The sequence below is a fragment of the Clinocottus analis genome, unplaced genomic scaffold (genome assembly GCF_023055335.1).
Source record: "Clinocottus analis isolate CAN_PGR_092001 unplaced genomic scaffold, fCliAna1.0.p SCAF_9, whole genome shotgun sequence".
Classification (NCBI taxonomy): domain Eukaryota; kingdom Metazoa; phylum Chordata; class Actinopteri; order Perciformes; family Cottidae; genus Clinocottus; species Clinocottus analis.
Genome location: NW_027176251.1, coordinates 15,875,411 through 15,889,715, shown reverse-complemented (window position 1 = coordinate 15,889,715; position 14,305 = coordinate 15,875,411). Strand labels below are relative to the sequence as shown.

The 14,305-nt window shown below is 47.6% G+C and overlaps 1 protein-coding gene across 1 annotated transcript in view; it reads right to left on the bottom strand.

Moving 5' to 3' along the window:
* The window catches only part of LOC137781277 (nuclear factor of activated T-cells, cytoplasmic 1-like), a 56,948-nt gene that overhangs the window by 3,563 nt on the left and 39,080 nt on the right, over positions 1-14,305 (bottom strand). The window lies entirely within an intron of this gene.

Sequence of the window (14,305 nt, the reverse complement as noted above, 5' to 3'; positions counted from 1 at the left end):
TGGTTGAACTCTCTGTGGCCTGGCATCCTCCTCAGCGGCATTGGAAACATATTTTCTTATTTTTTTTTTGTGTTCTTTTTCCAGTTGCCCAGGTTAATAATGGAAATCTGTAACTGGGAGGACACCCTCTCATGACTAAACAAAAAGAATGGAAAATTAATCTGCAAATATTCCACTGCCGTAGAAAAAAAAAAGAGGAAAAAAAAAGCCCTGCCCTGCTAGTCTTAGTTAAAAAGAGTGACATCCTTTATTAGCCGCAGTGCCAGTACAACCAGTGAACCGCAGCCTGGACCTGTCAGGACTTAGAGTTGGGTGCCGGGCGGCTGAGAAATCTATTTAACGCAGGTGTGAGATTGACACAAAAATTATGACTGCGCTCTACGCTGATGCCAGCCGCGTCGAACAGTTCAATGAACGATCCAGCTCCTTTGTGAAGGCCGACCAGTGTTTCTTGGCAGCGTGACTGCCAGCTGAGTGAATGTTGACATGGCAAAAATAATCTGCCTGTATCAACTGTGACGGGGAGTGATTTGCTTCGACCTGCCGGAAAGGGAGGTTCCTCCACCCGCCCCCTCTCCCTCCATCAGTGTGGTGCATGCATAAAACACGCAATACGGCTCAACTGCTATAAACTGCAGCGTTGCACCGATGCAACCAGACAGGTTGTCTTAGAACAACCGCAGCACACGGCCCAGACTAAGCGGGCGCGCGGACTGAAAATAGCTCCGCTTTAAAATAACACGAGGTGCTGCGTAGGCGTGCACACGCTGCTACAGGTACTAGCGTGAAGATACGATCAACACAAGAAAGGCCAACGTTTATGAAGATGGTAAAACACCACACGGCAGTTTAGAATGCAATGAACGATCAATTTTGATGGGAAACATCAGAACAGTAGTTGCAGCAAATGTTGAGCCAGTTTTTTTTTGTTTTTGTGTCGGAGACCATGTGCCGACACAGCGGTCGCGTTGACGGAGACGAGCGGGGTTTTTAAGACGCGACGCTAATGTCGGTCGAGACGTGGACAATCTGAATTATGCGGAAAGGAGCGTGTGGAGATGGAAGACGGAATAAAGTGTCACCGTATAATATGTATGCATTTTAAAAAGCATTCCAAAACCAATCAAAACAAGTAAAGAAACGGTGAGATGTTCACGATAACAAAAAGTGATTTTTGACCGATATCAGAAAAGAGTTTGTGGTGCGGCGAATTTGGCCTCGCGTGTATTCAGTAATCCAAGCATGTGCGTTGTGACCTCATCCGTCTGCTCTGAGAGTTCAGAGTGAACCTGACCTGCACTGGGGATTTAGTTAGCATTGTTAGAGGAGAGTGCTGTGCATTGGGGTTCGATAACAGCCGGGCTTCCTCAGAGAACAGAGGATGCCCTATGTGGTTGGCTGAGAAGCGGAGCCTCGAGGCCAGAGAGCCGCTCCAAGGTTCCTGCCGTCGTAACACAATCTCCTTCGGCCAAATCAGGCCCGGCTGGCAATGACCTGGCAGAGAGTTACTTCACTTTCCCCCCCCCCCCCGGCTTCCCTCAGCTGACCATCAAAAACACAACCTCTGATCTCCAGTTTGTAACGGAGGTTTCCTGCCAGGGACCCTTGTTCTCACTTGGAGTCTCTTGATACCAAAGTAGCAGGAGGGCACCTTCCTGAGCTTCTCTCACTTTCACTCCACGAAGAAATGGCAGCTGTGCGAGGGTCAAGGCCCTTCTCACTGTGGCGAATAAGTCGGGGGAGGAGGGGGTTTCCTCTGCTCACTCGTACCTCCCGTAGTAGCACATCAGGTTTGTGAGAAAGAGGCGGTAGCTTCCGTCTATTGTGGCGCTCACAGCATCGTATTGAGGAAATAAGTCTGAGTCACGGAGGCTCTTTCACATCAACACAGAGAAACACTGGCTTCAAATCTGTGCAGGGCAACATGAGACAGACTGAGAGTTAAACATCATCTGAACTGCTTTCATGTGATTTGGTGGGGAAGTCAAACTGAAGCTCAAACTTGCTTGGAGAGAGACAATTGAATTTCCTGGTCCATATTACTTTTGTTTCCCCACTATATCAAATCTTCTCTCGGCCTCAGCAGAAACACTTAATGGACAATTTGCTGCCTCCCACGCACGGCTCAAGCGGCTGGACGCAGAGAGAGGCTCAGACAGCGTGCCTATCATCTCGTGCTGATCACCGGCAGCGTCAAAAATAGGGAGGGGTCAAAGGTCGGGACACACACATACATGACACAGAGAGAGGGAGATGAAGATGGAGAGACTGAGGGCGAATGAGCAAAAATGGAGGGAGACACAATCATTATTCTCACAGATAAACACAAATGGAAAGAGACGGAGTGTTCCACTAATGCTTCATCGTGATAAAGTGCTTCATAAATTCATCTGAGCCTCGCAGGTAGACAGCTTCTAATCCATCGCAGGGATCCCTTTGGGCCTAATGATGTGATGATATGTACAGACAGCATATTTCATCCCCACAGCTAGGCGGATGTGTGAAGCCCTGGGCTTTCCCATGTGGAACCACTCAGTCTCCTCAACTGACACAGGAGATGAGGAGGAGAAGAAGGAGGAGAAAAAAGAGATAGGGCCGCAGAGCCACAGTTTGTTTTAAAACAAAGCCGAGTTTACTCTGAGAGCGGAGGTTTTACAACTGGCCTGCAGCAGCTGTGTGGTACTGTGAAAACACAGCTGTGCCATGGGCCGCAGCCAATCACCTCCTGGCATTGTAAAACAACGAGGCCATGAAATGTATGATTTAGACGCAGAGTCGAGGGTGTTATTTCCACCGGGGTCAATCCCCCCTCACGTTTATGGTCTCAGGTTGATCCTCCCTCTGATCGTCGTCTTGCTGTCCAGCGGCCACAGTCCACATGAGAGAAGATCTGAGGTTGATAAAAGCGTTGAAACACTTTGGCTTCCTGTATTACCTCAAAGCATCGAACTTACCGAGAAGTGGAGCCGCGAGTGCTTTGCATTTGTCAAGGGGTCCGGCCTCTCAGGCGGCATGCTGCCTCACAGCCGGAGGTTGTTTGGGGTAGCATGCGGCCTGACATGTTTACATGACTCCAGATGCCCTTGTGTCATGGAAACGCTGGTATTTCCGTCAATGGCCGTCAACGGGGCGACTTTTACGGTTGTTAAAGGTCTAATTGTTTGGAAGTCTGTGAGAAAATGATCTTACTTCTTACTTCATTTATCCCCTCAGTACAAAGTACAAAGATTAATCAATACAGCATGATGTTCATTTAGTAAATGACGGCCACATTTAGAGGGCAATACATCATAAAGCTGGGTATGCTTTTAGGGTGTGGCTACATATTGATTGACAGGTCGCTACCAATGCGTTGACCTGCCTGGGAGCTGTCAGTGTTTTTGTCTTTAAACTGTAACCCTTTCACGGTTTTTATGTTGTTCGTGAGCGATAAATCTAACGCTTTGGTCGCCTCGACATGTTTCATTCAGCGTTTGGCTGTGCTGAGCAGTCCACAAACCAATGGAATGACGTGACGAAGACGAGAAGACGATGAGACGGCCACGACGTCGCTAAACACTAAAGGTGATGCTGTCAAACATGCACTGTCATTGATAAATAAAGACAAGACGAAATATGTAGTTTAAAAGCATTAAAACAAATTTTGCCACTCGCTCGCTCTCTCTCTCTTTTGCTCTTCTCTCTCTCTCTCTCTCTCTCAAACACAGAGCAGGGATGCCAAAAGACGAGTGATTCGAGCGCTTCTTTTGGAGCGCTGGAGAGAAAATGCAAAATAAGAGTGTAAACAATGAGTGCTCTGATGTCACCGAGGAGATTTCCAATCAATATGTCTGCTGCTGTTTTTAGTCAAGGGCCCCTGGCTCAGTTGAATAAGAGAGCTGGCGCAGCATTGAGAAAAAAACAATGACACACTCAGCGCACCACGTGGAGAGTCACTAGCGTGCCTCTCTTTTCAGAGAGATAGTGGATGCCGCTGAAGCCGACGGGCCGACCCTGGAGAAATCAGGTGTCTGCCTCGTCCAGATTAGGATCACTCAGAAACACTCGGAAGTGTTGCGAGAAATGCCGGCCTCGAGAAGCGCAAAACAGCAGTATCCCAAATTAGAAGTCTAAAGACAACAACGTATACTGAAAGCCCCGCCACTGATGTGCTTACTTTGGCCACGGCGGTGCACAACCTTTGTCTTTCATCTGGCATGGTGTGCTGCGCCTCTCCCTATCTCACCTCTCTCTGTCTCTCTCTGTGAGCCTGCCACTTCCCTCTCCTCCCTCTCCTCCCTCTCCTCCTCCTCCTCCTCTCATTTCCTCCCGGGCCGGGAGGCCACGGGTGTGCTCACTCGAGGCCGGTCTCCTGGGAGGACGAGGGGGGAGGTGTTTACATGGTTGGAGCTGCTCTCCAGTGCCCTCATCACCGACTTCTCTGTAATCACTGTGCCGTCGGTTTGCATCGCATAACAAAATAAAAGATACATATTAACAGTCCAGAAAGAATGAAGTTTGGAAACTGATATGTTTTTTTGTTTTTTTTCTACTTTTTTCTTGCCATAAGTGCCCTTGGCACGAGAACACACCGTGTGTACTTTTTCTGCAGAAAAAAGAAAAGGGCCTGCCACAGCGCCGCCCTCTCAGTGATCTTGATTACACGGTTCAGTTTGATTGTGTCGACTCGTATTTATTTAGCTGCGGCAGAAGGAATAGCACAGCGCGACTCCGCAATCAAAGTGTTCGTCAGAAGCTCCTTTAAAAAGTCGGACGCTAAAGAGCCTCTCACATACAGCGTGCACGGACGACTTCAGACGGTGACAAATCAAAAGCTCAGTTTCACCTCGCCAGCGAAGCAGAACCACACAAAGACAAACACAGAGGGCCCGCAAACACGCCACACGGAGTGAGACGCGGGCATTTTTTTGCGATTGAGGTATGAAAGGAGGCGGATTAAAACCCTTCGCGCGGCTCATTACCGATGGGTCCGTGGTAAAATAACTCAGCCGTCTGATAAACCCGCGGCGATTGATTCAGAATTAGAAACGTATGGTCCCGCGGAGAGGCGCGCGGCGGACGCCTCCACATTTCACTGGCTTTTGAAAATGGCACACAATGAAAAAAAAATATGAGCATATTGAAGCAATCATACTTCAGCGGGTTGCAGCCGTCTGAGTGCGAAGTTGGCCGCGGCACATGCAAACAATAGGATTTACTGCCGCGTTTGCATTGTGCTTCTTTAAATCACCTGTTGCATGTCGGTCGTTACGTGGGATTTCTTTCTTTTTTTTAAATGTATTTATTTATTTGTATTATTTATATGCGGAGAAACTGTGCTGTCCAAAAAAAAAAAAAAAAAAGGTTTTACCTCAGTGCGAACTTTATCGTTCACTATCCATCACTAGTAGATGGCTCGGAGAGGCTCCTTCCTGTTTTGTAACGCGCACGTCTGCCCGGGAGTGAGTCTCTGCACGCCGTGGCCTTAGCTTAACCCAAGTCTGGTTTGCCATTCGTTGGCTCCGCTGGCTATCGGAGGGTTGCTCTGTAAGGATGCCAGAGCCGGTCAGCTGGTTGCTCTACTGGTGAGTTACTTCAAACCAAATTGCTTGTGAGGAGCGTCCAGACTCCCTCTTTTTGCTTTCCTCTCAAACATAGAGCGCACTGGACCCTCCAGGTCAGTCATCTCCAGCTCAGAAGTCTCTTATGGGTCGTTTGACAGCTTTTTTTTTTATTTTTTAAAGAGCTTATTCTGATGAAAGTCACATATCCACTGACCCAGCATCTTGGCAAGCTGGATACGAGTGTTTTATTTTGCAGGCTGCATTACATAGCATACTAAAGGTAAGTAAATCTTAAAAAGCTGCTGCTGCACACAAGGACATGCTCTCTCTCTCTCTCACTCCCTCTTCAACACTCCCGCTGAGCTCTCGTGCTCTTATACTGAAGCCGAGTGCGATCTGATTAACACCCTGTCTGCTGACCCCGAGAGCTGCCCTACAACTTGAAATCCTCGGCGCCCGCGGGATGGGTGGGGGGCGGATGGAGGGGGGGGGGATTCAAAGACACAGAGGAGAAGCCGGCCTCAGGGCACATCGTGGATCCATTCGAGCAGACCCGTCTGGAGGCCGGACAAAAGGCGATCTTGGCAATTGTTCCCCTTATCTCCTTTCCATCCACCTCGTCTTTGATTTTCGCAGACAGAAGAACTTTCATCCATCTGGAAACTGTATAGTTTTTTAAGAAACCCAGGCGTTTGCCAGAGTCAGAGATGAAGACGGGGGGGGGGCTATACTCTTCCAGGGGATTGTAGGTGAGGCCGACACGTTTGCTGTCTCCTGTAAATCACAGAAGTGCATTTTCACCTGCTTCTGTCTGCGCCGTTTTGAATCACGCAGGTTTTTACAGTCGTTGGGTCTACGGGAGTAAACCTGCCACTTAAATACCTTCACAGGAACCAGAGCCTGTTATTTCACTGTGTGACGCAGTAAACCTAACTGATTTAATTAAAATGTACATGACATCTCTGTTCACGTGGTGTTTAGGGGGGGGCGAGCTTTCCAACTCAAGCTCCCTGATGATTTGAAATGACGGATTTACAACGTTCAGAGGAGAGGATCTCGTCTTCTGGTACTGGACGGTCCGCTGGGTTTGAGCAGTCCAACAGAAGAGTAAGTGGTGAATTTGAGCATAAAGAAATGAGGTTGAATGATACCACCTCCTTAAGTAACTTTTTGATTACTAATAAATACCAAACACCCTAAAAGGTGTTGTTATTAACCCCTATAATTAGCATTATTATCAGTATGTTAATACCTCATGCATGACATTTTAAGGACATTTCAAGTGTTCATTTATGTACTTGAGAACAATTTTAGCCATGATGCATTAACTATGAGCGATTGGTAACAAAGTAGTTTTTATATTTTAGGATATGTCATTACAATATCTGTATTCATATTCATATATTATCTGTTTGAACACACGTTTGACTCCTTTTGATGATACAGTTTCAGCTCAGGACCCATTGCTCCGTCACGAGGGGATGACTTCATTTTTTTTGTCACAAGGTAGAAAAAAAAGTATTATAATAAAGATATCACATACAACAGTAAGCCAACATGTAATACTTTAACATGTCATATTCCTATGAGACTGAATATTACCACTGTGCCATACTATATAGTCTGTCTTCATCCTATCATGGTGTGAATCTTCATCACTCTCACAGGAGGTATTATTGTTGACAAATGCATAAACACTTAAAATGTCCGCAGTCAGGGATGTGGGAGTCGGGTCAGTGGGTTGGTTGAAATAAAGAGCCACCTTTCAGTGCTAACCACCGCACAGCAGTTCCTTAAAAGCCCCTTGGCCTTTTCTTGAGCTGAAGACATTAATGGTGAGGTTTGCGCTGCGCCACTGTAGCCTTTCATCAGTTAACCTCTCGATGCTTAACGCTATAAAAAAGGCTCACTGAGCGTGAAAGGATTTCCCTGTTTGTTAGCGCGTCGCCCTGAGAGGAACTGAGCTGGGCCGAGTACAATCAGGGGAGTCGGGGGACCCGTTGAGGTTTATAACTGCCATGGGTCATATGTCAACAGTAGGACACTTACAGTTCAGTGGTTATGATCATTCCCTCCCCTGAAGTAAACCCTGGCACCCACTGCTTGGTAAGTCTCTGCACTGCAAGCGGCCGCTGGTGGGGAGAGGAAGAAAATGTGATCTTTTACTCCGCCCGTGTTTATCTTTCTTTGACTTTTAGTGTTTGGGTTTTTTAACGGTTGGAGCTGTGAAAGAAGCTGTCTGTGTGTCTGTGTGTGAGAAGAACAGGGACAGTGGGAGAAGCAGCCAGGGAAAGAGAAAAAAAAAAAAAAATCACCAAGATCGCGTGCTACTTTCTTCCACCTCAGATTTTCCCCTCTTTCTCCTCGTCCGTCTGCGTGTTTGCGTCTCCTTTATTCCTGCGGCTGACCCGATTCCCCTCATGCTCGCTCAATATTCCTGGATGTGAGGAGACGATGAGAGTCTTCTGACCCCGCAACGGCAAAACACTAAAAATACTAAAAATAGACGGCTGGCTGTCCCTCTATTTGAAGCCTATAAGTCGGATATCACAGTAAAAAAAAAAATCCCAGTTCCTCTCCAAGTGTTGAAAATGCCACGAATTTAATCGCTTTTGACAAATTCAGTACTTTGACAGTTGCATTTTACGTTGACCTGCCTGTGTTTAGATTGACAGGGCACATGTGCATTCGGTTTACTGGGACTCTCAGTTCAGATCTGCATCTGTATCCCCCCCCTCCTCACCCTCACCCTCTCCTCCTCCTTTCTTTATGACTGACTGGCTCTCCCACCCTCTTCTTTCCGAGGCATCCACACATGGAGGAGACGGCGGACTCTGCCAAGAGTTAAAAAACCCGACGGCTTTCCCCAACCCCATCGGCTGGATCTGACTTCTCTGTTGACATCCGTCGCTACAGGATACTATTTCACTGAGCTAACAGATTTCAGATGAGGGGCTGTTATTAAGTGGTCTGGGACGGAGACCTGCTCCTGTTTACTGATGCCGCAGGTATTTGCATCCCCTAAGAAATCGCGGTGGGGTTTTTGTGTTCACGTGTCCAAAAGGCAAGACTCCAGGGATGCCGTCCAGAAGCTGATCCCGACCTCTGACCTCCCTGTGGAGAGCCGACAAATAAAAACGTGTTTTTCTACGAATAAATTCTGCGTGTTGGGAGTTTAGTGTGTTCCCTGGACTGTATGAGTTTTCCATGTGCTCACATTTTTAATGCCAGAAGGAAATATCCAAGATTTGAGGCTAATTTATGGTTTCTGTGACTGCGCAGCGTTTGTGGTGTTTGCAGTAATATCAGTTATTTCCACAGAGGAACGGTGTTTTATGGTAAAGACAGTAGTGGTGGAATATTTGCGGAGATTACACAATGTTCTTCTGATCACAAATACACAAACATACGGTCGAACCCTAACCTCAGAGTTCTGCACATGCCACGGAGACCCTTTGCCCTCATGAGCACCTGACGCAAAAAAAGAGGGCAACTTGATTGGATCTCGCCAGAAAGTAAGCACACACAACCACACACACACACACATGTGATGATTCAGTGATGAGTGTCTGGCGTGAGGTGGCAGCTCCGTGATCGCAGATGCGCACAGGAAGGACCCCGACGAGCCAGGGGCCCTGTCTGAGGCCTGACCCGCTGTGATCCGAGTGGCTCGGTGGCTTTTCAACGCGCGTTTCTTCGACCTCAGAATGTGAGCCACAAGGCCCGAGCCTCTAAACTGCTGCGTCGGGAGAAACTATCAGAAATACGATGACGTATGATGAACTGAAGTAATGTAACTTTAATGAATAGACTCAAACTTGTTTGGAGAAGAAAGCCCTGTGGCTTTCACTGGGCTATTTGATTGTATACTTCAAGTCCATTTGATGCCATGTTACTGACTTCCATACAAAGTCAATATTGTGCGCCTTGTTTTCGCCCTGCTTGGAATAATGGGAGGGAAAAAGCAAAACACAAGTCCTTGCAGTAGCAAATCTTTCTGACATTTGGGCAGAATAAAGAGTAAACCCATTCAAAATCAAACGTCTCCCATCTAAATGTGTGCGTGTATCAGATCCCAGACACAAAAGAAACCCAATTTGTTTAGATAATTTAGCTGCAGTTTTTCAGCAGACACATTCTTTCTCAGTGACTGTGGATATTATGACAGAGCGACTGAAACCAGACCAGATCCTCTGGCTAGCACGAACACACATAAAAGCCAGCACGCTGTGGTAATGAGAGCACTGAACTCTTACAGATTCAACTCGCTGTGCTTATCAAAACTAATAATATTCCCAACGGTTTAAAGAAGAGCTAAAAAATCTAAGCGCTAATACTGTGACCCCTTTGCCAGTGTCATATGTAACCACTTAATTCCAATTATTTGCTGAACTGTAAGCAATCTGGGACAATAGTATCTATAATTGAGTGGGTTTCATAATATGTGTTGCAAAAAGAAGAAGGAATCTAAAGGCTCTTATGTTCAGCCAATGGGACAGAGATAAAAGAGATGTAAGAGGAAACAGAGGGTGCTAAGGTAAACCGGAGGATTTCCACTGTGTAGGTATTCCTCTTCTCTTTAGCACTCTCTGGCTTTGATTACTGTACTTCCATTGTAACTCCCACACTTATTACAAACTAAGATAGTGTTTGTGCAGACTGTTTCCTGCTTTAAAAATAACTAAGTTTCCTTCCTTTCGGCTCTTCTCTCCCAACGCTATACGACGCCGATTAAGACATTTGTAAAATCAAGTGACGCGTTTCTGTCTTTTGGGTGAAGTTTTAAAAGCGATTTGATCAATAATTGTCTTCCACGACGACAACAAATACAACAAATCTCTTCATGTTTGCCGCTGAGCTCTGCTGGTATCCCATAATGGGTAATAAGAGCCATAGCAGCTCTACTTGCACAGTACAAGTAATGGTTTTGGATCCTAATGAGAAGAAATTGAATCAAATCTATTGCGGATCCCAAAAGTGTCGTTGTTGATCCATTGCTGAGGTGATCAATGACTCTTAAAAGATAATCCGAAAGAGCAGTGAACCCATTCATCTTTCCTACGACTATAAAAGCAGCAAAGCCCTAACTTTGATTGAAACCTCAACATGTCAAGAGCTACCAGGAAAGCTGGATCCCGAATACTTCATGAGAACGCACGCAATGACGGCGAGAGTCAAAAACAACAACAACAACAACAACACATCCTCTTTGTGGTCATAAATAATAAAAAAGCCATCACCCTTCCCCTTGCTCCCATCGATAGCTATGAGTCTAGAAGGAGACTATGTTCTTGGCATTGCACTTAACCACAAGACGGCCTTTCTTGCTGTGCGCTATTAGCTTGAGCTTGACCTGCCCCTGAAAGGCCGGGAGGGGAGTGGAGGGGTCAGAGGTGAAGTGTTGTGAAAGCCCCGGCGGTCGGTGCTTCCACGTCGCCCCGATTCCATGATCTTAAAGAGACACGCACGCCAAATACATACCGTGTAAACGTACAGGAGCAGCCCTGCTTTTAGTGAGTCCCATTAGACACTTCGAACCTCCACTTTAATGAACACCACGCCCCCTCTCCCTCCCCCCACCCCCCAAAAAATCCTCTCTCTCTCCTCTAGCCCCCCTCCAATCCCAGAGCCAGCCTTGCGGCACACTCCAATGTTAGCGACTCAGCATGTTTTTCGGCGCGGTGCGGACGCACTCTCAATCATCATTAGGGGGTTTTGCGGAGTCCTGGGGTCTGGGAAACTTGCCAGAATGTGTAAAAGTTTCCATGAGGAAAGCCTCGAGTTGCCTTCCGAGGCATCGGTGGTGGACGGAGATCCTCAGGAAGGTTAGAATGCCTTCTTTTTTTTTTTTTTTGTTGCCGGGGGGGAGGGAAGGAAGACCGACAACAATTCTGTTTTCATTTTGAGAAAAACAAGCCGAGGAGAGCTTCAAATGCATCAACCTTGAATTAGGGAGGAAACAATCACAAGGAAAACTACCCTGAAACACGAGGCAATCAGAGCACATATGTCAAACGTCAGAAAATCGACAGAGGCTGCGTTGCACTCCGTGTTTTTCTTATTTCTGAGGAATAAGGGCCCTCTGTTTCCCAGAGAGGCAGCTGGTAGAAATCTGGCCCCCGTGATTAGCACTAGTTCATTTGCTGTGTGCTGCGTTCAGCTGCACTTCATGATATCACCCGTCGCAGCAGCCGCTAATGAGACAGGACACACGGCAGCAGCCTCGCAGGCCCAAACTCAGCCAAGCAGACTACTTCTGCTCCACACACACGCACACATCTGCAGCGAAATACCTATAAACACCAGGAATAGAGCTCCGAGTGGAGGGTTTGCAACAAGTGATGTGGGGAACTTTCCAAAATAGTTGTGTAAAAAAAAAAGAAGAAAGAAGAAGCCACGTCTGAGATCAAAGGTGTCCATGCGTGTTTGTGTGTGTCAATGTGGATGGACATGTGTCAGTGGTTTGTTTGAGACAAAAGAGGGGGGGGAGGGGGGGTATGATGTCACCAGAATTGCTCCTTTAGATGTGTGACAGAGCATGTTGTCATTTTTGCGTTCTTTTTTTTTTTTTGGGAGGCCTAATTAGTACGGCTAACACGGCAAACTTAAACGCAGCAGTCAGACTGTGTTTTTCCTAAATTCCATTGTTGTGTGCACTGATGTCACTCCAACGGCGTTTCGCTCGCAGTCATGCGCCTTGTAAAAGTACAGATAGGCGGCTGTGAGAAGGCATGAAATGTCTGAAAACTTTTTTTTATTATTTGAGTGCCGCCATGTGAGTCAACAATGCAAGCATGCTTCCTCACCCTCCGCTTGCTTCTTTTCTCTGAACCGCTCTGATCTGCCGCTTGCGCTCCAGCGATGAGACGTGAAACAGGTGTGAGCCGACGTGCCACTGAGTGAAAACAACTTCTCCCACGTAGAGCTGACCGCCAACTGGATTCTTCCCTATAAAATCTCATTGCAGACACCCGAATCGTTGCCTCGTGTCTCGCGCTGCAGCTAGCGAGCTTCTATCACAGCAGAGGGAAGAGTTTAGCAGATTACAATGGAGACTGTGTACGGCAGTCGGGTGGGAGAGAAGGGGGGGGGGTTCTACATCCCAGACTCCCTCCATGCTAACCAAGCTCCTTGCGGTACAGTAGCTCACCGTTGATAAGTTGAGTGATTTCTCAGGGGCTGAGTAAAATCCGGGCCTGGCCGGAGAGACACATTTCCTCTGGCTGACGAGAGCCGGAGGCCTCAGCGTTCGAGCGTGGGAGGCGCTGCGCTCTTGGGGAAGATCAAGTGTGCTCCCGCAGACTCCAAATCACCGGCCCCCAATTGCCGGGGAGGAACGCAGCTCTACGTTGCTGGCGTTAAATCACCGCCGCTGTGGTGAGGTCATCCACTTGCCCCCCCCCCCCCCCCTACCCCCAATCGCCCCACTCCTCTAATGGAGCGCTCAGCTCGCTAACGCACGGTGGTAATGTGTGCGGACGGGGAGCGGGGGCTGCCCCGCGAGCTGCCTTTCCGATCTTATTTATTTTAGCTTAGGGCTCATTTGAGAAGGGTTTGGGATCGGGCCGGGCCCGGGAGCAGCAGAGGCCTCCGGAGTGTGCTGTTACCACCGCACACTTACAGGGACTCCGCGAGCTCACCGCGGATGCTCGCGCAGACGTTAGGCGATGCAAACCGGCAGCGCACTGAGGTTTTTTTTTTCAAGGGGCTGCTTCACTGTCCTATGGGCGATCAATACACATTCCTGCACGTCCCTAATGCAACTGTAATCACTGGCTGGATACATTTGGGCACCGGGTCGGAGAGCGATCGAGCCTGCTAAAGTGACAGTGGATGGAGTAGCCGGGAGGAGAAACAAGATTACATGACTTCACCTTCGCGCCGCGATGTACATTTGGTATATCTGCGCACTGTTGGCGTAAAAGGACCCCTTTCCAACCTTATTACAAAACGCTAAACAGAGCTACGGTTTCACTTCATCCAATCACAGGTGAAATTAAAGCTTCTGCCTGCCGTGACTATTGAAAACAGCCAGAATTTCAAATGCGCAGTTTTGTTTCAAATTAGATTCCCAGCGCATTGTCGTGAACTCCCCAAATGAATACATGAGGCAAGAGAACAGAACGAGGGAGGAAAGCAGGAGAGGGGAAAGAAACAGGAGAGAAAAAGTTGGATGTCAGTTTATAGAGCTGATAACAGACAGACCCCCTCACCGCCCCATCTCTGTGTTGTCTGTTTATGAGGTGAGGACTAATGGGACTCATCCGGACTGACAGATACGCTGACAACTGCATTTCAACTCAATTACAGTTCCACAGCAAAACTCCCCTGGTCCCCTCGTGCCTATCACCCCTCTACTTCCAGAGCTGTTGATTGAGGTGCGCACACACACACACACACACACACACACACACACACACACACACACACACACACACACACACACACACACTTTACATTAGTTTACTGAACAAAAGCACAGGAAGGGTGATATTCCTGAGTTCAGTGTGGAGCTGTGTGTGTGTGTGTGTGTGTGTGTGTGTGTATGTGTGTGTCTGTCTGTGTCTGTGTGAGTGTGTGTGTGTGTGTGTAGCATTTCAAACTGGCACAATGCCATTGATGTGCTCTATGAATCTATGTCATAACAACAAGTGGAGTCTCTGCTGACACAGATAACAGGTTGGCGACCTGAGAGACATAGCGTGAGATGGACACAGGAGGCAATAAACTCAGCCATATGGTCCCTTGGGTGTGACTGGTTT